Source organism: Schistocerca americana, chromosome 2, assembly GCF_021461395.2.
Source record: "Schistocerca americana isolate TAMUIC-IGC-003095 chromosome 2, iqSchAmer2.1, whole genome shotgun sequence".
Taxonomy (NCBI): domain Eukaryota; kingdom Metazoa; phylum Arthropoda; class Insecta; order Orthoptera; family Acrididae; genus Schistocerca; species Schistocerca americana.
The window spans coordinates 451829025-451852983 of NC_060120.1; the positions used below are offsets into that span (position 1 = coordinate 451829025).

The following is a 23959-nucleotide window of genomic DNA, read 5'->3' on the forward strand; positions in this document are numbered from 1 at the left end:
GACAATTCATTGATGCTTCAGCATGTCTCCTAACAACCGATGCCTTCTTTTAGCCAAGTTGTGCTCCAGTTCTATTCAATACCTCCTAATTAATCATCTCCACAGGAGACAGCAATTGGCCTACTACGTATGAGACGCCAGTTTTTGCTTGCTGATATATACTGGCAGGGACAGGGGCAGACATAGGGGACAGCCTGTTTGGCTGGACCAGGTGTTCCGTAATTACGTCCTGTCCCTCAAGTTGCGCGGTTATGCGTTTCAGAGCGTGTCCACATGTAAACATCCAGCTGTGTATGATTTGTGGTTCAGGGTATCATTTATAATGCGTCGGACTATGCAAGACGTGTCGCTAATAAATAGGCGCATTTTAGAATTGCGTGCACTGTGCAACAGCGGACAAAGTACGCTGTTAATTTTGATCTGCAAAGAAACGAATGCGCCTACATTTTCAGCCGATGTTGCAATTTTAATTTCCATTTTGGGCCGCAGCCATACTTAAAAAGCGAAAATTTCACATCTGTAGTTACTGCCGGATAGCAAAAAATGGCTCTGATCACTATGGGACTTAACTTCTGAGGTCATCAGTCCCCTAGAACTTAGAACTACTTAAAGCTAACTAACCCAAGGACACCACACACATCCATGCCCGAGGCAGGATTCGAACCTGCGACCGTAGTGGTCGAGCGGTTTCAGACTGTAGCGCCTAGAACCACTCGGCCACCCGGGCCGGCGCCGGATAGCAGCATATTGTTTTCAACGATAACGTTTATGGTCATAGACCAAAACGCAACCATAGGCAACTGAAAACGAATTAACAGACGAAAACGGCTTAACCACAAGTGAATAAAGTTGACCGTCTGACGTTCGTAAACTTAACTGTTAAAATTTTCAAATGTCAGAAACGGTATAAGCCCAATACTTTTGCGTGATTTATTCATTGCAACAGTTATCAAATTGATAATGACTTTTTGTATCTCCTATTGTTCCATATTTGATAGGATTTGATCTCACCTGCTTTATTTTTTTTTTTTAGTTATAACGACTTTCGTTAGCAGCCTAAGGCGGTTCGACAAATGAAAAGAAGACTGATATATTCCGTCGACACTATTTAATAAGAAGTCATTACACACAATCTGATAAAAAGTATCCAGATACCTATTAGTGGACATTAAAATACGATGAGTCCACCCGTCGCCTTTATGACGGATAGAACTTCGATAGCCGGCCAGGTGGCCAAGCGGTTCTAGGCGCTACAGTCTGGAACCGCGCGACCACTACGGTCGCAGGTTCGAATCCTACCTCGGGCATGGATGTGTGTGATGTCCTTAGGTTAGTTAGGTTTAAGTAGTTCTAAGTTCTAGGGGACTGATGACCTCAGAAGTTAAGTCCGATAGTGATCAGAGCCATTTGAACCATTTTTGAACTTCGGTAGGTACACATTCAATTAGGAGTCTGAACGTCTGTGGAAGAATGGCAGCGCATTTCTCCTCAAGAGCAGCAACCAGAGAGGTATTGATGTTGAATGCTGGGATCTGGTACAAATTCGACTTTCTAATTCATCCCAGAGGTGTTTCACAGGCTTCACTTCGAGACTATGGGGAGGTCAGTCCGTTTCATGAATATTACTGTTGCCCACAAACCTTTGCCTCACGAATTCTGCTTTATGACAGGGTGAATTGTCATCCTGATACAAACAGCAGCCTCTCTGAACTGTTCCTCTACGTTACACAGAGCCCAATGCTGTAAAATGTGTCCATATCAATTGCAGTTGTTTCGAAGAAAATGCCTTTTTTTTGCATGCTGCACATCGAAATTTTTAGTTTTATTTATGCACCCAGAGGCGTTTCGCCTTATTTACAAGGCATCTTCAATGGGTGTCCTGAAATATTAAATGATTTGTCCATTTTTACACATAGGTTATGGTTTCACGTCTAGGTTATAGATTTAAAAACAGTTCCGTAACGTTTTTTATGAAATCGAAAGGTACTTACAGGTAACTTCTAATTCATTGCATCTAAGCAAACTACTTTTTCTCATCTGGCAACCAGGTGGACATCTTACAGTTCACTTTCAGTTCACTGTTTACGTTACACATCACTTAACTGCCATCTTTTTAATACAGAATTTCATTTATTTTCCTAGATTCAACTGTTTTGTGGATGTAATATTTCAGGACATCCATTGAAGATGCCTTGTAAAAAATGGCGAAACGCGTCTGGGTGCATAAATAAAAATAAAAATTTTGATGTGCAGCATGCAAAAAAGGCATTTCTTTGAAACAACTGCAATTTATATACAGCTGTTGCGAAAATGGCCACTACAAAAAACGTGTGTTCATATCGTTTCACATGTAGCGTTTTCTTAAGCATTGGGAGGGGACCACAGACCAACCACGAAAAACAACACTGTGCCATAACACGATCTCCTCCGCCCTTCGCTATTGGCACGTCACATTCTGATGGCAGGCGACGTTCGCAGGAATTGTCCAAACCCAAAACATTCCCTCTCCAGGCCACTCGTTTCCAGTTATCTGTTGTTCAGTGGCGTCGCTCTTCACAGTACCTCATTCGTAGCTTGGCTCTGACTGCAGAAGTATGTGGCGTATTAGAAGCTGCTCGATGTTGTACCCCATTCTTTTTTACTCCACAGGTACAATCACTGTGCTACCTGGGCTACTGGTAACAATTTGGAACAAACGAGTCAGTTCTTCCTCTGATTTAATGCGAATTTTTACAACGACCCTCGGCAAAGCTTGACGGTACCTGTTCATCAGCACATTCAAATCAGATGTTCAAATGTGTGTGAATTCCATAGGGACCAAAGTGCTGAGGTCATCGGTCCCTAGACTTACACACTAATTAAACTAACTTATGCTAAGAACGACACACACACCCATGCTCGAGAGCTGACTCGAACCTCCGGCGGGAGGGGCCGCGCAATCCGTGACATAGCGCCTCGAACCGCGCGCTCGCGCCGCGCTGGCATCAGCACTTTCAATACATGTGGTCTGCTTGAATTTGGTTTACCTGTGGTTGTACCTTCGCACTTAGGCAGATTAAGAAATGTCGAAACGACCCTGATGAATGTTATTTAGGTGACAACAAGTGACTAGTGCACGTACGAAGTCACGGAGCTCTCCTGACGACCCATTCTACTGACAACGTTGAACTCATTGTCTCTTTTTGTACTGGCCTCCCCCCCCAAAAAACGGGAAATTCGTCATATCATCCTTATTTCTTAATATTTTTACACCAAATTTTGGTCACCATAAAAGTATTCTCCACTGACCACAACGCACTCCTTCAAACGATTCTTCTATTGTTCAAAACAGTTTTTAAATTCACTTATCGCGTAGTCATTTATTTTTTCCAGCGGCTTTGTTTTACCTCCTCCACAGTGGCAAAACGCTTTCCTTTCTTGTTCTTTTTGAGTATGGGGAACAAAAAGAAATCACAGGGAGCTAGATCCGGTGAGTAGGGGTGGGGTGGGGGTGGGGGTGTGGACAATCATGCTGATTTTGGTCAAAAACTGCTTTACGGAGAGGGCGGTGTGGGCCGGCACTTTGTCAAGATGGAAGAACCAGTCGCCTGTGTGCCAAAGATCTGACCTTTTCTTCCAGATATTCTCCCTCAGTCTTTTCAAAACCTCCAAGTAGAACTTCTGGTTAACGAACGAACTCCGCATGCACAACACATCTGCAATCGAAGAAACAAATCAACGTTATCTTGATGTTTGACTTGACTTGGCGAGCTTTTTTGGGACGAGCAGAGTCTCTTGTCTTCCACTGGCTTCATTGCTGCTTTGTTTCAGGGTCGTACCCATAGGACCAAGATTCATCACCAATAATCACCTTGGAAAAAAATTCAGGGTCTTCTTTGAGCTGATTTTGAAGCTCAAAACATGTCTCAAGTCGACGCTCCCTTTGGTCGTCTTTCAGAAGGTGAGGGACCAATTTGGCTGCAACGCTTCTATGTGCAAATCTTCACATAAAATCCTCTGAACTGAACTTTATGATATTCCAGACGTCTCACAAAGTTGATTAGTGGTTCGGCGACGGTCTTTACGAACGAGGGCATTGATTTGTCGACGTTTTCGTCTCTTCTAGAAGTTGAGGGGCTTCCTGAATGGAGTTGGTCTTCAGTCGACATTTCTCCGTTTTTAAAACTTGAAAACCACTCGTAGACTCTGGTTTTGCTTAAAGCAGCATCCCCATAAGCAGTCTTAAGCATTACAATAGTTTCCGTGGCCGATTTCTCCAGCAGGAAACAACATTTCGTAGCCGCACGTTGCACTCGACAATCTGCCATCATGTTTTCTCTAAAATGGAAGAAGTTGTTTTATTAAAAAAAACTCTCACGGACGAGCCGATGCACTCACAGCGACACAACTTCGCACATTGACTCAGGTGGCATGACCGCAACGGACAATGGGTTCCCCCATTGCCCTTCTCACCGCACCCAAATTCCCTTTACTTTTGGTTTCCCCCTTTTACGAGGGCTGTTCACTAAAGCATGATCATAATTTTTTTTACAACATACATTTACTCATCCTCATAATTTTGATAGTCCTTCTCAAAGTACTCTACTGGCCATTAAAATTGCTACACCAAGAAAAAATGCAGATGATAAACGGGTATTCATTGGACAAATATATTATACTAGAACCGACATGTGATTGCATTTCACGCAATTTGGGTGCATAGATCCTGAGAAATCGGTGCCCAGAACAACCACTTCTGGCCGTAATAACGGCCTTGATACGTCTGGGCGTTGAGTCAAACACAGCTTGGATGGCGTGTACAGGTACAGCTGCCCATGCAGCTTCAACACGATACCACAGTTCATCAAGAATAGTTTCTGGTGTATTGTGACGAGCCAGTTGCTCGGCCACCATTGTCCGGACGTTTTCAATTGGTGAGACATCTAGAGAATGTGTTAGCCAGGGCAGCAGTAGAACATTTTCTGCATCCAGAAAGGCCCGTACAGGACGTGCAATATGCGGTCGTACATTATCCCGCTGAAATGTAGGGTTTCGCAGGGATCGAATGCGGGGTAGAGCCACGGGTCGTAACACATCAGAAATGTAACGTCCACTGTTCAAAGTGCCGTCAATGCGAACAAGAGGTGACCGAGACGTGTAACCAATGACACCCCATACCATCACGCCGGGTGATACGCCAGTATGGCGATTACGAATACACGCTTCCAATGTGCGTTCACCGCGATGTCGTCAAACACAGATGCGACCATCATGATGCTGTAAACAGAACCTGGATTCATCCGAAAAAATGACGTTTTGCCATTCGTGCACCCAGGTTCGTCGTTGAGTACACCATCGCAGGCGCTCTTGTCTGTGATGCAGCGTCAAGGGTAACCGCAGCCATGGTCTCCGAACTGACAGTCCATGCTGCTGCAAACGTCGTCGAAGTGTTCGTGCAGATGGTTGTTGTGTTGCAAACGTCCCCATCTGTTGACTCAGGGATCGAGACGTAGTTGCACGATCCGTCACAGCCGTGCGGATAAGATGCCTGTCATCTCGACTGCTAGTGATAAGAGGCCGTTGGGATACAGCACGGCGTTCCGTGTTACCCTCTTGAACTCACCAATTCCATATTCTGCTAACAGTCATTGGATCTCAACCAACCCGAGCAGCAATGTCGCGATACGATAAGCCGCAATCGCGATAGGCTACAATCCGATCTTTATCAAAGTCGGAAACGTGATGGTACGCATTTCTCCTCCATACAAGAGGCATCACAACGACGTTTCACCAGGCAACGCCGGTCAACTGCTGTTGTGTATGAGAAATCGGTTGGAAATTTTCCTCACGTTGTAGGTGTCGCCACCGGCGCCAACCTTTTGTGAATGCTCTGAAAAGCTTATCATTTGCATATCAGAGCATCTTCTTCCTGTTAGTTAAATTTTGCGTCTGTAGCACGTCACCTTCGTGGTGTAGCAATTTTAATGGCCAGTAGTGTAGTCTCCCATGAACACGATGCACTTGTGCCAGCGTTTCTGCAAGTCTTCAAACACATGTTGGAAACCATTTCTTGAGAGGTCGTTCAAAATCGCCTCCGCAGCCTTCACCACTGCATCTGATGATTGATAATGCCTCCCACGAAGGCGTTTCTTCAGGTTAGGAAGTAGAAAAGAGTCACATGTGGCTAAATCCGGACAATAAGGAGGGTGAGGGATGCACTTCACGTTGACTTTTGCAACATATTCAGCAACAACATTGGCAATATGCGGCCACGCATTATCGTGGTCCAGCACCCAGCCTGCTTCAGGGAAATGTGGTCTTTTGCGCCTGATATGGACTTGCAAAGTTTTCGGAACATCCCTGTAGTATTGTCCAGTTGCTGATGTGTGTGCAGGTACAACATGCTGATAAACCATTCCACGAATATCAAAGAATGTGATGACCATAACTTTCCCAGCAGAAGCAACTACTTTTTTTTTTTTTTTTTTGGTGGTTGGTGATACAGGACATTTCCACACTGAGCTTTGGTGTTTGCTCTCAGGATCAAAATAATGTAGCAAAATTTCATCAGTAGTGATTACATTTGAAAGAAACTCCGGATCTTCCTCTAACATCAACTTTAACTGCATGCAGAGCTGAACGAAAATGTCCTTTTGTTGGAATCAACAGTCTTGGAACCCATCACGCACAAACACGTGTCATGTGTCATTTTTCTGTCACTAACCTGCGGGTGGCATCCAATAAAATGTTCAATATTTCAGAAAGTGATCTTAAGTTAATTCGTCGATCCTCTCTCACAATGACAGCAGCAGTGTTTATGTTTTCTTCCGTAAGAGCAGTAACTGGAGCACCGGATCCACCTTCCTTAATTGATTGTCCCCCCTCTTTCAACATTTTAAACCACCTTCGAGATGTGCTGTAGGGAAGAACAGACTCTCCATAGGCCTCCTGTAACATTGTATAGGCCTCAGCTGAAGATTTGTTGAAACGAAAGCAGAATTTCAAAGCCTCGCGTATTACCTACAATGCAGCGGTAGGTGATACTGAACATGTCTAACCTTGCCTGCCTCTCACAGGCGGGAACCAGGAGTACCAACAATGAAATTACTACGGGTTATTTGTTGCACATTAAGCTAACAGAATATAATAAGATTAAATTTTAGCGGAGAAATTATGACAATAACAAAATTATGATCATTATTTATTGTAGAGCCTCGTACACAGGCCTCTTCTGATACTACTGATTTAACTAGACAGAGCGGGTCCTGTAGCTATCAGCGAGAGCATATTCGCTCTATGTCTTTGCCTGCGAAACAGTCAGACCACACCATTGTAGCAGACGAATACAGCTGTCCTTCGCACTTCCAGATTTACCGACATGGAGAAAATGACTATTACTGGATTTTCCGTGCTGTTAACACTAGCAAAAGCCTCTGGGAAGGTGGAGGTTTTGCCAGCCGTGATTGCGAGTGCATAGCAATTAATAATTAACGTGATTCCTAGTTTCATCATCCTACGCAAGTTGGGTTTTACAACAGTAATTTGGATGACGAATCAGTTCCCACATTGACGAATAGCCTTCCCGTTATTGACAAATATTGCATAAAAACCTACATTATTGCAATGCTTCCGAATTCCACTCTGATTTTGAAATGTGATTGCGTACGACGAACAGTCATCGAGACACACAACGTAGAATGTACACAAAGATACGGTCTACGATACGATTGCCTGCATCGCTGTTTGGCAGTTTGTGCAATCAATTTACGGTAAGATAATTAAACCTATAGAGATAGGGAGCACAGTTTTATAATTCATTATCGGCCCTGATTACCTGGAATGTGTGTATTTCCTCACAAGTGAACCGTCGACCTGTACTTATGTATTTAAATTCTCCAGAAGATGCTGGTTTAGAGGCCACATCAGACTGTATTGTATATGTGTAGGACAAACAATGGAAAGCATTTTAGCATGGCAATATGATCAGAATGGCTACCTACGACAAATGTCCTTTGCTGATGACGATTATTAGAACCAGTAGCAAAAACTGATGTGTAAAGACCCAACATGACATGTCCAATCGAATGATCTTCCGCTCGCACTTCTAAATTTGACTGTACTTGCAATCCGATTGTAAACCCCTAGCCCAGTTACTACTCGGTAAAGTGATGAGCCCAGTAATTACTCGGCAAAGTGAAATGGTAATGTTGGCACGTTGACAACACCGTCGCGTTTGCGCCAGAGAAACAGGGGGGGGGGGGGGGGGGGGCGAAGTAAAAGCGGCGTACACTCCGGTGTACTTATATGAGTGGAGCGCTGCCACACACAGCCCGTCTTCTCTCCTCTACCGGTGACACAATCTGCGGAACAAGAAAATCTAGTTTCGAAATCCGCATGTGATGTGCCCTCTCGTGTTTACATGTTTAGCCTATATCAGGTTCTGAGCGTTATTTGTCTCACACGAATGGATTATGTAAATATGCTGTTCAGACTTAGTCAACTCTGAACTGAGATTAACAGCCTCATCGTAGCTATTTTTTAATTATTTGTGTGTGTGTTTGTGTGTGTGTGTGTGTGTGTGTGTGAGAAAGAGAAAGAGAGAGAGAGAGAGAGAGAGAGAGAGAGAGAGGAGACTATTTAAAAACAGGAGATGTTTAAATATCTTATGCATGCGAAAGTATTGTATTACTCCCGCCAGATTACGCTTATTATGGAAAAAATTGCGAATTTATCGCTGGTTGAACATTTTTCTGGTCAAACTTATTGGACGCTTACAAACCCTTCAGTTGTTTGGAAATTTTTATTTTTAAATCTTTATCAAAATATCTTTATTCATTATTTTAATTTTATTTTTAGTACTTTGTCGTGTCATCGTAATCATCGTATTACCTTTTTTATTTGACCATCATCTTATAGAGTGGATCGAAAAGTCAACCACACCCCTTCTTTTGTGAGTCACCGTATGTTTTGTCACCAACAAATTACTGCGGACGAGAGCGTTTGCCGCTAAAGTACTGTAATAACTTTCAAATTAGCCTGCTACGAAGGATAATACGGTTGTTGCCAATTAGTTTTGTTTTGTTAATTTAGAAAATATTTCAGTATTTATATCTCTTGTTTCGTCAAAGAAAGATATACTGTGATTCTCCTCATACAAACAAAGAACAGACTTCATGGTCCATTTCTGAGTGTTAGTCTGACGTTTAGGTTTATGAGACATACTGTACATGGGAAATGCGCAACAATTAAATTCTGACCGGTAATTTCATTCGACAATAATCCTCGCCCATTCTGTTTCCCAACATGTATTTACGGTGTAATGTGAGTGAATCCATGTTATTGTGTAAAGTAAACCACTAGCCGCTTAGATTCTGATGCTTCATCCTTCCGTAAAACCCTAACGTAGTATGCCCTTTTTGCAACTAATCCTCTCGTTCGTACGTAACACGTTTAGTATGTTGCATTTTGAAACTAAATCCCGTCGACAGAAGAATTTTTCTGAGACTTTCCCTGGGAGAATTGAATTTCAGTTCCGTGCGCTTTGCTCGTAAAAGCCTAGAAACTGCTGTCTGGTAATACATCTATCCATATCGTCACTGGAATATGTATTGTGAGCACCTTGCTTCTTCTTCTCTGACGTAGTAACTCGAATTCCACTCTGTTCGGTTTCATGTCCCTCCTTCCGTAATTTGCAAACCATCCTGTCGCTTAAATTTAACACTTTGGCTGGACGTTCTGTCGCCTTCTCTGTAGCTTTCTCATCGTCAGACCGCAAGCCGTCGTGCCTGACCATGAAGGCATTTTGTGCACTCACCTTCCACGCTCGCACTACAACATAACAACGCACACAAGTTTGATCGGAGCCTGACTATATCTAGTTACGTGACTAAGTTAGTTCCTGCTACTGCCGCATAACTACCTCTCCAAGTCGGGTAACATACATGTGTTTTGTTTGTGTGCATAGTGTTACTCTGCACACCTAAACGCGTGCTACGGGAGAGAATTTAGCGGTGTGTATTTATTAAAATATCAGCCTCGATTTCTTTAAAAAATGCGAGATATCACTCCCAAGCGAACAATACAGACCAACCCTAACAACTGTGTGGAAGAACGAGGTAATGTTATGTTGGAGTTACCCTAGCTTGGAAGGTCGTCATAATGTATCAATGGCTTTGGTATCGTTTAAAGCAGAACTAAGCCTTTTATTTTGACAAAATAATACGAGCAGTCTAGACTCTGGCTCTCAAATCTTTGTTTAACGCACACCCTTATGCATTTTCTTAGTAGTAAACGTCTCGGGATACATTATTTAATATGAATAACCTGCTGGCCGAGGTGACCGAGCGGTTCTAGGCGCTACAGTCTGGAACCGCGCGACCGCTACGGTCGCAGGTTCGAATCCTGCCTCGGGCATGAATGTGTGTGATGTCCTTAGGTTAGTTAGGTTTACGTAGTTCTAAGTTCTAGGGTACTGATGACCTCAGAAGTTAAGTCCCATAGAACTCAGAGCCATTTGAACCATTTTTTGAATGGACCTAACAGCACTAGTTTGTGTAATCTATTTCTACGTCAAATTATTAAAACTAAAACTATGCTAATAGTTTGCATTAGGTCCCAACCTGTCAAACACAGGCTACTCATACGCAGCAATTACTTTACAAATCACAGTGTGTGTTGTAGACGGAACCTAAACTGTATTTCTTCAGCTTTTTTAAATAATAATATGACACTTTTATATACGGATAATTAGTGTATTAAAAAAGCTTCAGCTTTGCTTAGCCAGAGATCGTCTAGGAAGCAACGTGCAGGACAATTTCGGCTTGTCAGCAGATGTACCATCTAATGTATTTCTCCGTAGTCAGACTTACTGTCATCAGTTTCTAATGGACTCAACTTTATCAGATTGGTTTTGATAATATCGATTTAGAACACACATTCTTTTTTAACGTTGACCAGTTCCACTTTATAGTAAGAGTGTGTTTTAGAATTTAAAAAATAGTAATGCATGACGGTAAAATGTTAAACATTAAAACTGCATGACGGTGACAGGTGCTCGCTGGCTGACAGATAACGATACTGCGCAGCCCTGATGTATCAGCACTGATGGGCGTAAACCCACGCACAGCAGCTATGTGATACAAATGCTTAAAGTGCTGACAGTACCTTCGGACTTCTTACTCCCTCTCTCCAATATGAGTTAATTCTCCTCCAAAAATATCAATTGTTTATGTATCAAAAGCAGAAAAAATGTTTGAACGTAAGATGAATGATTAAAAAAATTAGACAAACACCGTGAAGTAGTATTAGGTGCTAATCTAAGTCATGTAGATAAAATGTAAGCAACCAGTGTTGTGCAAAGAGCCTTTTAATCCTCTGTCAGTAAACTACTCGTGATCTCATCTGTAGTAGCGTCAGTATGTGATCCATGTGTATCGCTTTTCGTTTGCGGAATCGAGCCACTTTACATTGCATCCAAATATTTTACGATTACAAATACTTAGGTTCTGCAACTCGCATGTATTAGAAGAGAACACCACAACATTCAGAAACCCAATAAATAACATTGCCGTTTCCTCATGCACACAAAACTAGTGGGAGTATGGCATCTTCGACCTGTCACCCTGTCTCTCTAAAGTGCGCTGTCTTGTCACTATTAAAGCATATACGGTGTCACTGCCTCTTTAATATCTAGTCGTTGCATTAAGGATCTACATGCCCTCTCTAAAACACATTCAGATTACTCCATCAGTGTAGTGGTTTTTTTATATCTAAGTGCTATTCCTGCCCACACATTGGTACTAATTTATAACTGATGTCTTACTGCTACGATAATTGAAAGATTTGTATCTATCCACATAAGTCAATTGCGATACTTTATTGCTTCACACTGAGTAAATCCTGCCTTATCCGGAAATCATATGAACTGCAAAACTTAGAAGTCTTAGGTGTCATGTGCAGAAATTATATTATGGGTCGAGGTTAATGCTTTCTGTAAATGAACTGGATAAAGTACCTGCTCACGTGGAATCGACAACAGAAAAGCTTAGTGGTCACAACACATCGACGCCATTTAGAAGAAATGAGTGTATGAGTGTCATTTTATAGGTTTCCTCCTCACTGTATAGTAACAATTTTAGAAATTTTATTCACATGCGTTTCTTTTAACGTGTGCAAGGGCACAGATAGCCTCGCTGTTGAGCGCCCGTGGGATCCAAACGCACACGCACGCACACACACACACAAACACACACACACACACACACACACACACACACACACACACCATCTGCAGAAATTCTACTGTACAGGGCCTACAGCGATTCCTTGTATTTGTTTCGAATGAAGCAATGATCATTTTCAAACGGCACTCGACATTTCGTGAAGGTCTGAGAGCAGTGAATATCTCCTCAGTGAAAAAGTTCGCAAAAATAGCCAAGTAATGTGCAATATATGAGGCAGAATAGTCTCAGTATTAGACACTGTCACTTTAGGAGTAGCGAATGGAGTTGAAATCTCTTTGCCAATACGCTTAGTAATGTTAAACAGCATATTTCCTGTAAATTTTCTTTTTTTAAAATTGGACCATGTACGTTAACACGTACTTTCAAACGCAGTTCTATTAAAAATACTGGATTTGCTCCATATTGTGTAGATGAAAAAAGCTAAAAGCACTAATCATACAGGGAAACATTCGTTCATCACTTTCCTGAAATGTTGTTTGAGCATTTTAAGCTGTTTATCAAATTCAAGCCATGTCCATAATATGTGCGACATTGGTGTACGCCGAAGTGGGCAACAACAACGTCCTCACGTGAAATACACGTCTTTCTGATGGAAAAGAGGAATATTGCTTCTCCCACCTGTTTGCAGTTTTCAACTGGTCCTAAATTTCTAATACTTGTATTTCCATTCACGTTTAATTCAATTCAACAATTCTATGCACAGTACTGTGATATTTACGTACAGAGAAAAGTCTAGCGTCGTAATAATGAAAGTAGCTTACAGCAGCATTCGAGACAGCGAAACAGTTTTTATGTGTAGGCCCTCAGAAGAGCTGCAGGATGAACGAAAGGTCATTAAATTGCATTTAAGTATGGCAGTTTCGTTCAGGACAATTACATGCTCTACTCGGATTCTGTAACGTACAATTAAGCGTGAACATATTGCGATACAACATTATTAAAGCGTTACTATCCCATCACATGGTATACTTAAGCGTAACACGAATAACTGCTCTTAATTCGCGACTTATATCTTTCATACCTGCGAGCGGTAGTGCAATTACAGATGAAACTTCAGTGAGTACGACATTTGAAAGCGTATTGCGTTTGTCAGAAGTTTTGTGACAAGATGCCGCTTATGTCAACAATGTTTTCCAGACGCTGCGGGAGGCAGGGCTCCTCTATAGTAAGAACGCAGTCTCTTGTTAACACCATGACCTTTGGATATCTCCTCTAGCAGGACATGTAAGAAGTTTGCAATTGTAGTATGAAGTCTATCTCATCCCACGCAGCTGTTAAATTGCTCCAGATATCACAGAATTTCAAATATGTTTGCTTCACATTTTTATTTGCACGTACTTTATTGTGTGGCGGAGAGGGCACAGCATCTTGTAACAACGGAAAATAATAGGTGCGAGTTCACTGTGAAGTCCTTGGTAGTGAAAGATATCAGTGCGACGTAGTTTAAGTCGTTTTATGAGACATATTCACGGAGTAGCGTCCCTATGCAGTCGATCTGTCGGTTCTATGTCAGGACGTTCAAACAGCACAAAAAGGAGTAGAAATTCTTAAAGAAACAGCGGAAAAAGTAAGTCTCCAAATATTATTTGAAAGAACAAAATATATTTCTAGCAACAACATGGCACAGCATCTTAAATACTGAATACGGAGAAATCGAGGGAGTTTCGCTGTTCCAATATTAGGAGAACTCCTTCATAAGATTTGTTTACGAAAATCGTTGCCATAAAATGTTAGCAATCTTCATAATTACAAAAGATGTCCACAAAAAACGCATTTCAAAATACACAAAACTAAGACGTTATGAAACAGTTACCAAAACAGAGTGTCTTTTGGAGCTGAAACACTGTTTTTGAACAGAAAGAGACATTGAAGAAATTCAAAATAAAGAATTAAAAGTAATCATGAGAAGTTTAGGCTCAAATTATACTGATGAAGGAACATACAGACCAAAGACAAACAAATAATATCAAACGTATAGCAACATTTACTCGAGTATACAGAACAATGATTTTAAGTTATAGCATTGTATGGTGTATATAATATTTTACGAGAAATAAGCTACTTTATAGGTGAATGAACTTTCAATGAAAAAATGAACTACTTGGGTGTTTGCGAATGTATGTGGGTTGGATATTCTAGAGGATCAGTAAATGATAAAATAACTTTTTTCCATTACTTGTGGGCCTTTTTCCTAGTTTGATACGGACCAGCATGAATTTCTCTCTTCATCTCAGATCAGCAATTGCACTCAACATCCTCGGTTATTGCCGGCCGTAGTAGCCGAGCGGTTCTAGGCGCTCAGTCTGGAACCGCGCGACCGCTACGGTCGCAGGTTTGAATCCTGCCTCGGGCATGGATGTGTGTGATGTCCTTAGGTTAGTTAGGTATAAGTAGTTCTAAGTTCTAGGGGACTGATGACCTCAGATGTTAAGTCCCATAGTGCTCAGAGCCATTTGAACCATTTGTTAAACACCTGCTGGAAGGTACGACCTTTATTCAGGATGCTTTCTGCTCCCATGAGCTCGAGTCCTCCCTCGGGCATGGGTGTGTGTGTCGTCCGTAGCGTAAGTTAGATTAAGTAGTTTGTTGGATTAGGGACCGATGACCTCAGCAGTCTGGTCCCATAAGACTACCACAATTTTTTAAGCCGCGAGGAGAGGCTGCGTGGTTTAAGGTGCCATGTCACGGATTGCGCGACTTCTCCCGCCGGAGGTTCGAATCCTCCCTCGGTCATGGGTGTGTGTGTTGTTCTTAGCATATGTTAGTTTAAGTAGTGCGTCAGTTTAGAGACCGATGACCTCAGCAGATTGGTCCCTAAGGAACTCACACACTTGCTTGGCCTCTCAGGTCCCCAGACCTGTAACCGTGTGGTTATTGGTTGTGGGGGTCACCTGAAGTCGCAAGTCAACCGCGATTGTCCGATCTCATTATGGATGCTACAAGACAACATCCGACGGCAGTTTCCACCATACCTACTGATATGCCTTAAATTGCTGTTCACATGTCCCACGGCTACGGGTTTTGTTCATGAATGACGGCTGACACGTTGAACGTTTGTTATAAAGAACATCGTATTTGCTAAAAATCAATTGTTATGCTAATTAGTAGAATGAAATTTTCACTCTACAGTGGAGTGTGCGCTGATATGAAACTTCCTGGCAGATTAAAACTGTGTGCCGAACCGCGACTCGAACTCGGGACCTTTGCCTTTCGCGGACAAGTGTTCTACCAACAGAGACACCCAAGCACGACTCACGCCCCGTCCTCACAGCTTTAATTCCGCCAGTACCTCGTCTCCTACCTTCCAAGCTTCACAGAAGCTCTCCTGCGAACCTTGCAGAACTAGCACTCCTGGAAGAAAGGATATTGCGGAGGCATGGCTTAGCCACAGCCTGAGGGTGTTTTCTAGAATGAAATCTTCACTCTACAGCGGAGTGTGCGCTGATATGAAACTTCCTGTTAGTCATTTTGCGCACTTTTTTGGTTTCAAGTATATGAATCTATTTTTGCTTCTGTACCTGCATTATCCCGTGAAGTACTAAATTTTCAAATGTTAACGGACTTTTAGGTCACTGTTGCAGGATGCCTGTCTGACGGCTTTCTGGGACAGCAAAAAATCTGGTTTTCGGCATTTCATACATTTTCTTTTTGGCTATGAACTGTTCTGTTTATCTGCAAGGGTTATGTACAGATCATTTTGGATTCCTGACAAACGACCATCGCAACTTCTCCCCTTCCTTGTTAGCGTCGGTACTGATTCCCACAATAGTCGACACAACAATTAGTGACTTGCAAAAAACTTACTACATACACTACTGGCCATTAAAATTGCTACACCACGAAGATGGCGTGCTACATACGCGAAATTTAACCAACAGGAAGAAGATGCTGTGATATGCAAATAATTAGCTTTTCAGAGCTCCAGCCGGTGGCGACACCTACAACGTGCTGACCTGAGGAAAGTTTCCAACCGATTTTTCATACACAAACAGCAGCTGACCGGCGTCGCCTGGTGAAACGTTGTTATGATGCCTCGTGCAAGGAGGAGAAATGCGTACCATCACGTTTCCGACTTTGATAAAGGTCGGATTGTAGCCTATCGCGGCATTGCTGCTCGCGTTGGTCGAGAGCCTATGACTGTTAGCAGAATATGGTATCGGTGGGTTCAGGAGGGTAATACGGAACGCCGTGCTGGATCCCAACGGCCTCGTATCACTAGCGGTCGAGATGACAGGCATCTTATCCGCATGGCTGTAACGGATCGTGCAGCCACGTCTCGATCGCCGAGTCAACAGATGGGGACGTTTGCAACACAACAACCATCTGCACGTACAGTTCGACGACGTTTGCAGCAGCATGGACTATCAGCTCGGAGACCATGGCTGCGGTTACCCTTGACGCTGCATCACAGACAGGAGCGCCTGCGATGGTGTTGTCAACGACCAACCTGGGTGCACGATTGGCAAAACGTCATTTTCTCAGATGAATCCAGGTTCTGTTTACAGCATCATGATGGTCGCATCCGTGTTTGGCGACATCGCGGTGAACGCACATTGGAAGCGTGTATTCGTCATCACCATACTGGCGTATCACCCGGCGTGATGGTATGGGGTGGCATTGGTTACACGTCTCAGTCACCTCTTGTTCGCATTGACGGCACTTTGAACAGTGGACGTTACATTTCTGATGTGTTACGACCCGTGGTTCTACCCTTCATTCGATCCCTGCGAAACCCTACATTTCAGCAGGATAATGCACGACCGCATGTTGCAGGTGCTGTACCGGCCTTTCTGGATACAGAAAATGTTCGACTGCTGCCCTGGCCAGCACATTCTCCAGATCTCTCACCAATTGAAACTGTCTGGTCAACGGTGGCCGAGCAACTGGTTCGTCACAATACGCCAGAAACTATTCTTGATGAACTGTGGTATCGTGTAGAAGCTGCATGGGCAGCTGTATCTGTACACTCCATCCAAGCTCTGACTCAATACCCAGGCGTATTAAGGCCGTTATTACGGCCAGAGGTGGTTGTTCTGGGTACTGATTTTTCAGGATCTATGCACCCAAACTGCGTGAAAATGTAATCGCATGTCAGTTGTAGTATGATATATTTGTCCAATGAATACCCGTTTATCATCTGCATTTCTTCTTAATGTAGCAATTTTAACGGCCAGTAGTGTAATTTCAAAACTTTATGAAACTTAGCTCGTTGACATATCACACAAAATGAAAGGAAAAAGTTTACCACTTACTAAATCTTCGCCGTTCATGCAGTGAAACTCCCTCTTCGGCCATGGCGTTTTAAAGTATTACTTCTTTATCACTATCTCTATTCGCAACACATATTGCAGTCAGTATCGACATATAACGCTAAATGTACCTGTAAAATTGTATCATTGTAAGGAACATTATTCAGGAGATATGGTTCATAAACATTGGGGATTTGTGAAAAACTAGCTTTTGCTTAAAAAAAGCACTAATTACCGAGATTGTACTCATCCAGTGTTTGATGAGGAGAGCACGCTGGGACTTCCAATAAACTTTAAATATAATTTCACACCTTTTCTATATCTTTTCTTGCATACAAATTTAATGCCAAATATTTATGACAATTAATTTGTAAAATAATCAGAAATTTCCAGCTGCTTTATACATGGGAGATCGACTGTATAGAATCGAGGGTTTGCTAGTAACAATAATAATTTGTTTACGTCAGTACTAACAAAATCGGTTAAGTATAACTTCCAAGAAATTGTAATTCAGAGAAATATAATATTTTGAAAAGTAATCATCTGAAAATTTGATAAGAGGGTGTATCATGCACAGATTTAAGAGCCATAATTCCAACTGACTCTCGCAACTTCGATAACGCACTTACTTACAAGTCATACGCGCGTCATTACGTGTATTTCACTGATCTGTGGGCTTAGGTCTGTTGACTATGGCCACGAGAGCCTGTGTACGGGGGAAGAATGTTTCTTTGATTAACGCTAATTTCGGGAAAATCAATCTTTGTCTAGCTTCCCCCTCAGTAGAAAATATTTCTCTTTCTGTCTTCTCTTACTGAACTACCTGTGTTTACCCGACCTATATGTAGATTCACGAACCGTATCGGGTTGCGCGTAGAACCAAAGGCTCCCACAGTCAGGGAAGAAACCCAGTTTTCCAGTTAAAAGTAGATTTTAACATACGTACTTCTAGTCGAAGCTGTAAAAGATTTTCCTGTGGTAAGTAATAACGATAAACGACTCTGATTATCCTGCATGCCGAGATCAAAAGAGAGTGAGCCTCTGTTGCTTAAATAACAATTAATGGTTTTTGTACCAGTCCGTTTAGCGTTACCCAGGGTGCACAGCGAGGAGGCGAAGTGTCTCACAACCCAAAAGTATTTGCAGATTTATTTACTAATCTATATTTTAATTTTTTTAAAATATATTTACAGATCCATTGTCATACTAGCCTGCAATGTATGCCCATCATTAAAATTGGCAATATTTTTTATTTGAGTTTGTGGTTCCTGGTTTTTCTTTGCAGGAAATTAATTTCGTATTGCATTCTTGTAATTTTTCCATCGTTGAAATTTGTCACCCGTTCCTTCATGAATTTTAAATCCGATCAAGATCTTTCGGTTTCCGTTGTTTTGAGGAATTAATTGGAGTTACGGTGTCTAATTAAATTTGCTTCAGTACATCAAGAAACCTGTAGATATCTCGGCTGAAGGACTAGAACTGACTATTGTACTTTCTGTGAAAACTTTCATAAGCATTCGTGGTTCTCTGTCTATTGCAACTTAGTTCTCCCAACATGAATGGAGGAAAGAGTGCGTTTTCGTGTGCGTAAGTGTCCACTAAGTAGTCGCAGAACGTCTGTAGTTTTTTCACACACCGGCATCGCTGACATTTACTCCTCAACAAAACAGTCGCTAGCCATATCAGGATGCAGCATTGGCAAACGAAATATATATTTCAGAAGCTTTCTGATTTCATTTGTGGAACAGCATTGATGTGCAAGTCCCGGCGTTTGTATCTTTCGCCACCAGCTCAGTATAAGATGAAATTTACAACGTTGGTTTCTTAACATCAGACCATACTTCACTTCCAGCTTTCACAGTCTTCTTCAAAGTCTGCAAACACGGTTAACGGAGATAATTTCAGACTTAGACTATCACATTTATCAACAACTCCTGAAAAGGAATACTGGTAAGATGTAGTTTTCTTATCGTTCAACAAAGAAAAAAATACTGGTAAATGATATCGATTAACACATCCGTGAATTATACACAGCTTAAAAAAAAGTCTTTGTTCAATACCCGACAGTTTCATCAATACACAAGGACCGTCTGAAAATGTCTCAGAAAATAAAGGAAACAAATCCTACAAACAAGATACCTTAACTGGCCCTCAAAGTAATCACCATTAGCTAAAACTTACTTCTGACATCGATTGTAAGGCTGTTGGTAACACACAGCAAATGCATCTAGTGGAATCGTTTGAAGGACCGTGCTCACTAGTTGTTGGATAACAGCATCGTTACGTGAGATGTCATCTGGTGCTACCAAGATTACGGTCACCAAGCGACAGTCACTGGCAAGGTGTTCATCGTTTCCCCGTCTTCTTCGGTAGAACTTCATGATGGATCACGTCCTCGTTGTCGAAAAAGGTGATCAACTTCGTCTCAGTCTTGGATTTTGTGAGACCCGACGTGTCTTGGCAGGCGGGGACGCGGTGTTCACGTTGCCACTGTCTGTCGCTTCGTCTCCGGATAGCACTGGTAGCACCAGGTCTCGTCCCCTGTATGTAATGCAACGGATAACCGACAACGCGTGACCACGGCGCTTCGATCGAGCGATTCCACAACATGATTTTGCTGACGGCTCGCAACAGCCATACAGTCGAAGCCAGACGTAAGTTGTAGCTAATGGTGATCCTGTAAAGGCCAGTAAAGCTATTTTTTTGTAACTGTTGTTTTTTTTATTTTATGAAACCAAGCACCGCATTTTTCAGACGCACCTTGTATATTGTGTCACACTGGGTAAGTATTTTGAGGTTTTCGGCTTCATAGGATATTACAACATTCTTGTCAGCATAATTATGTAACAACAAATCCGCCCCATCTGTAGTTTTTACACTTAATGTTGAAACGCGTATGTATTCATTACCAGCGATGGCGAGGCATGACAGAATCTCTGACCAGAGAGTTATTTATCGTTGCTAGTCTGCGCTTGACCGCGCGAGTGTTCAGTTGCGAGTTGCACTCTGTCTGCAGTAGTAGTCAGTCGGCAGTAGTTGTAGCGAGTGGACGGTTGTACTGAGCGGGCGTCGCCATGCATCGACGGCGTGCTGTTCTTCCGAATCTGGTCAGGATTGTGGTGGACGATTTGTATTAGTGTAGAAGGTAATGAAGCAGCATTGCGCTCAGCTAATAACGTATGTTAATTGTAATTAATTTGTTCAAAAAATGTGCCTTAATAATAACCTTTTATAAAGTAACTCATTTAAAGAAAAATATTCATTTCAATTTAAAGAATATTTCCTATGCATTTCCTCCAAGAATCAAAATTAAATATAGGCCACTATTGCACGGAGCCGTGCCGAAAAGTAAGAGCAGATATAGATGCAGTTTTACTGAGGTAAGAATTTATCAGGTTTAATTATTTCACAGGGCCGAAGGTCAGCGCTGCTGCCCTTATAAAATTTATCAGGTTTAATGATTTATGTTGAGATGTTACATACGGTTCATGGTTCATTATTCAATTAATATTGTTGTTGGTTTATGGTCAATTATTATTCTTTAATTTTGTGGGAAGTTTACGTTTGGGCTATTATTATTCTTTAATTTTGCAAGGAGGTTACACTTGGCTCATTTTTATTATTCAGTTTTGTGAGAAGACAACATCTGGCACATTCTTTTATAATCATTGACTTTCTAATTTCTTGCGGGGACTTTCAAATTTCATGCGGGGTGGTTACACTTGGCGACATCCGGACCAGGATCGTATTTCTTGTGAATCTTCTGATAAGTAGTCAGGTATCTGCTCTTATTTACTTAAAAATAATTAGCACTTGGCGCAACGCATCTACTAATTTTGTCACTTTCTTTCACAGATCATCAGCAATTTGTTGCTCTTTGTTGTATTTGTGTTTGTTGCATTTTGTATTGTCTTTGTTTCATTACTGAATAATTGTGATTTGTGTAAAAATGCCGCGGAAAACTGTTAATAGTACATCGCGAGGTATAATGAGTGAAATAACCGAATTAAACAACTTGACCGATAGTACTTGCGACACGCAGTGTAATGATGACAATCCTTCAATTACGGACAATCAGTGTGTACCGACCACTAATGTTGATTTTGATCCTAATGATGAACAGACGAATTCAATTGTGCCCTCTGTTAATTTGACGACAATTGATGACGCGGGGCGTTCTGTTGCAATGAGCTCTGCCCAGTTTAACACACCCGGTTTGCAGGATTTACGTGACGAACAGACAAATTTTTCTAATGAAAATGAACAGTATAATCAGAGTACGACGGATTTATTTAATTCCGATTTAGTGACCAACAGTGTACATCCGGTTAGCAAACATTTTCAAGAATCGCAGAATGTCCAAATGGATACACAAAACGTGACAATTGCAGACACGCCATCAAACAGCACAGTGAATAGAGTAGGTAATATTGGTCTGGATCAAATTATGGCATTATTGCTACAAATTAGTGAAGATAACAAACAATTTCAGGAAAATTTCAAACAAATAGATAACAATTCCAGACAACAGAGTGAAGATAACAAACAATTTAGTGAAAATTTGAAATAACTAGATAACAGTTCCAAACAACTTAAAGATGATCTCAAACAACAACTTAATGAAAATAACGAAAATCTCAAACAACAACTTAATGAAAAATTAGACAACTTAGTGAACAGATTAGAGCCGTTGCCGCACAGTGTCATGATACTAAGGAACAATTACGCGAGGAAATTGACGCTTGTGCTAGGAAAAGTAGCGAAGTAATTAGATCTGTTGCGCAAGAATTAAGAGATATGCAAACAACTACAACAGAATCACTTAGAGACGAAATTAGTGCAGTCGGTAAACAATGCTCTGAAGAAGCAACCCAGTTACGGGACGAATTTAAATTGACGACAGCAGAACTTTCGCGCACACTGGATACAAATATGGACGCGAAATTCGACCAACAGAACAGCCAAATTGACGGACGTATTAAAGTAACAGAAATGAAAAATGTTTCAGTTGCTAATGCGTCACAGCGTGCGGCACATTCTGAACGTTTGTCGCACTCTCAGAGCCAGTGTAACTTATGCAATTTACAGAGACTACGCGACTTAAAATATGAAAAGCTACACAACTTGAAATCTGAAATGACACAGACAAACAGATTCTCACACAAACCTGAACGTGTTCTCAAATTCAGTGACGATAACGTTGATTACGAGCAATTTTTATCCATGAGAAAATTTAAAGTATTTAAAAATGACAGAGTACAAGTACACGCATTGAACTGGATATGTCGATTTATTTTTGTACTTTCACCAGCTTGGTCTGTAAAGCAGAAACTAGCTTTGAACTGGATACGATAATTTGCTCTTGAATTTTTACCAACATTTCGTGTAATGCAGAAACTAGAATTAGTATGGATACAGCAATTTATTTCTGAATTTTCAACGGCATTGCCTGTAACGCAAAAACTAAAATTTATTTGCAGCGCGTAATTGACCTCAGGGGATTCATTACGCTTTAATGAGTATGTGCCGTAGCGTGCACAGGGCCCCGAGCTGTAGTAGTGCTGTTTCATCTTTAGTTTTCTGTACTGCTGCCTTCTCTTCTACTATCCTTTATATCTATCAAAACAGCTCTTTAACTATTGCTCTACCTAGGATTAAGAAATGAGTCAAGAAAACCCGATATGACAAATTTTACCGAAAGTGACAGTTCTCTTTAGACACTCCCGAAATGACAACTACCAGCGTAATTTTAATATCAAAAAATTTTTAATCATCAGTATGTGTAAAATTATCAGCAACAGGAACCACATTTTGGTAACAATAGACGTTTTACTCCGCAACAGCATCAAAGCCAGCCGGTTAGCATACCTAACCAACAATGCAGTCTACAAGGTCAACCAAACTTTAAAGTTTCGTGCACGTATAGTCTCAGCTCCAACAAATAGTAACGCAAAGCAACAAGGAAATAACTACGTACAGAAAACACACTATTTCAATTCCTATCGCAATGCACCATATAGGAATGACTATCACGACAGACGTAAAAATAATGAGCACAATTTTCAGCGTACATTTAATAGCAGTCGATCTTATCAGCAGCAAGAACATCAGCAACAACATATTATCATGAATGAACCAGACAATAGGTATCATCCAGAACGTAATACGTCAGGAAGAAATAATAGGATAATACAAATAGTTGAAATGCCACAGAATCCTCCCGAAAATAATGACACGTCAGATAGAATTTGACCAGATACAGTACAGATTGTATATTCCAGTAACGCAAGCAATACTTTTGATACTCAGAATCTTGTTCACAAGAACGTTATTTGAAACATGCTTTGTTGAATGCACCACTTTTATCGCACCCAGATCTTACCAGAAATTTTTCCATTGCCACCGACAGTTCTAACACCGCTTTAGGCGTACATATTTTTCAGGAAATTGAAGAAGATGGCTCAACAGTAATTAAAAACATCGCATTTG

The 23959-nt window shown here is 41.5% G+C and overlaps 1 non-coding gene across 1 annotated transcript; it reads right to left on the bottom strand.

Moving 5' to 3' along the window:
• Positions 1–643: 643 nt before the first annotated feature.
• Trnaf-gaa lies at positions 644–727 on the bottom strand. Its single transcript is given in 2 exon segments — positions 644–678; positions 688–727. It is a non-coding gene; the product is annotated as a tRNA-Phe (tRNA).
• Between the last annotated feature and the right edge of the window lie 23232 nt (positions 728–23959).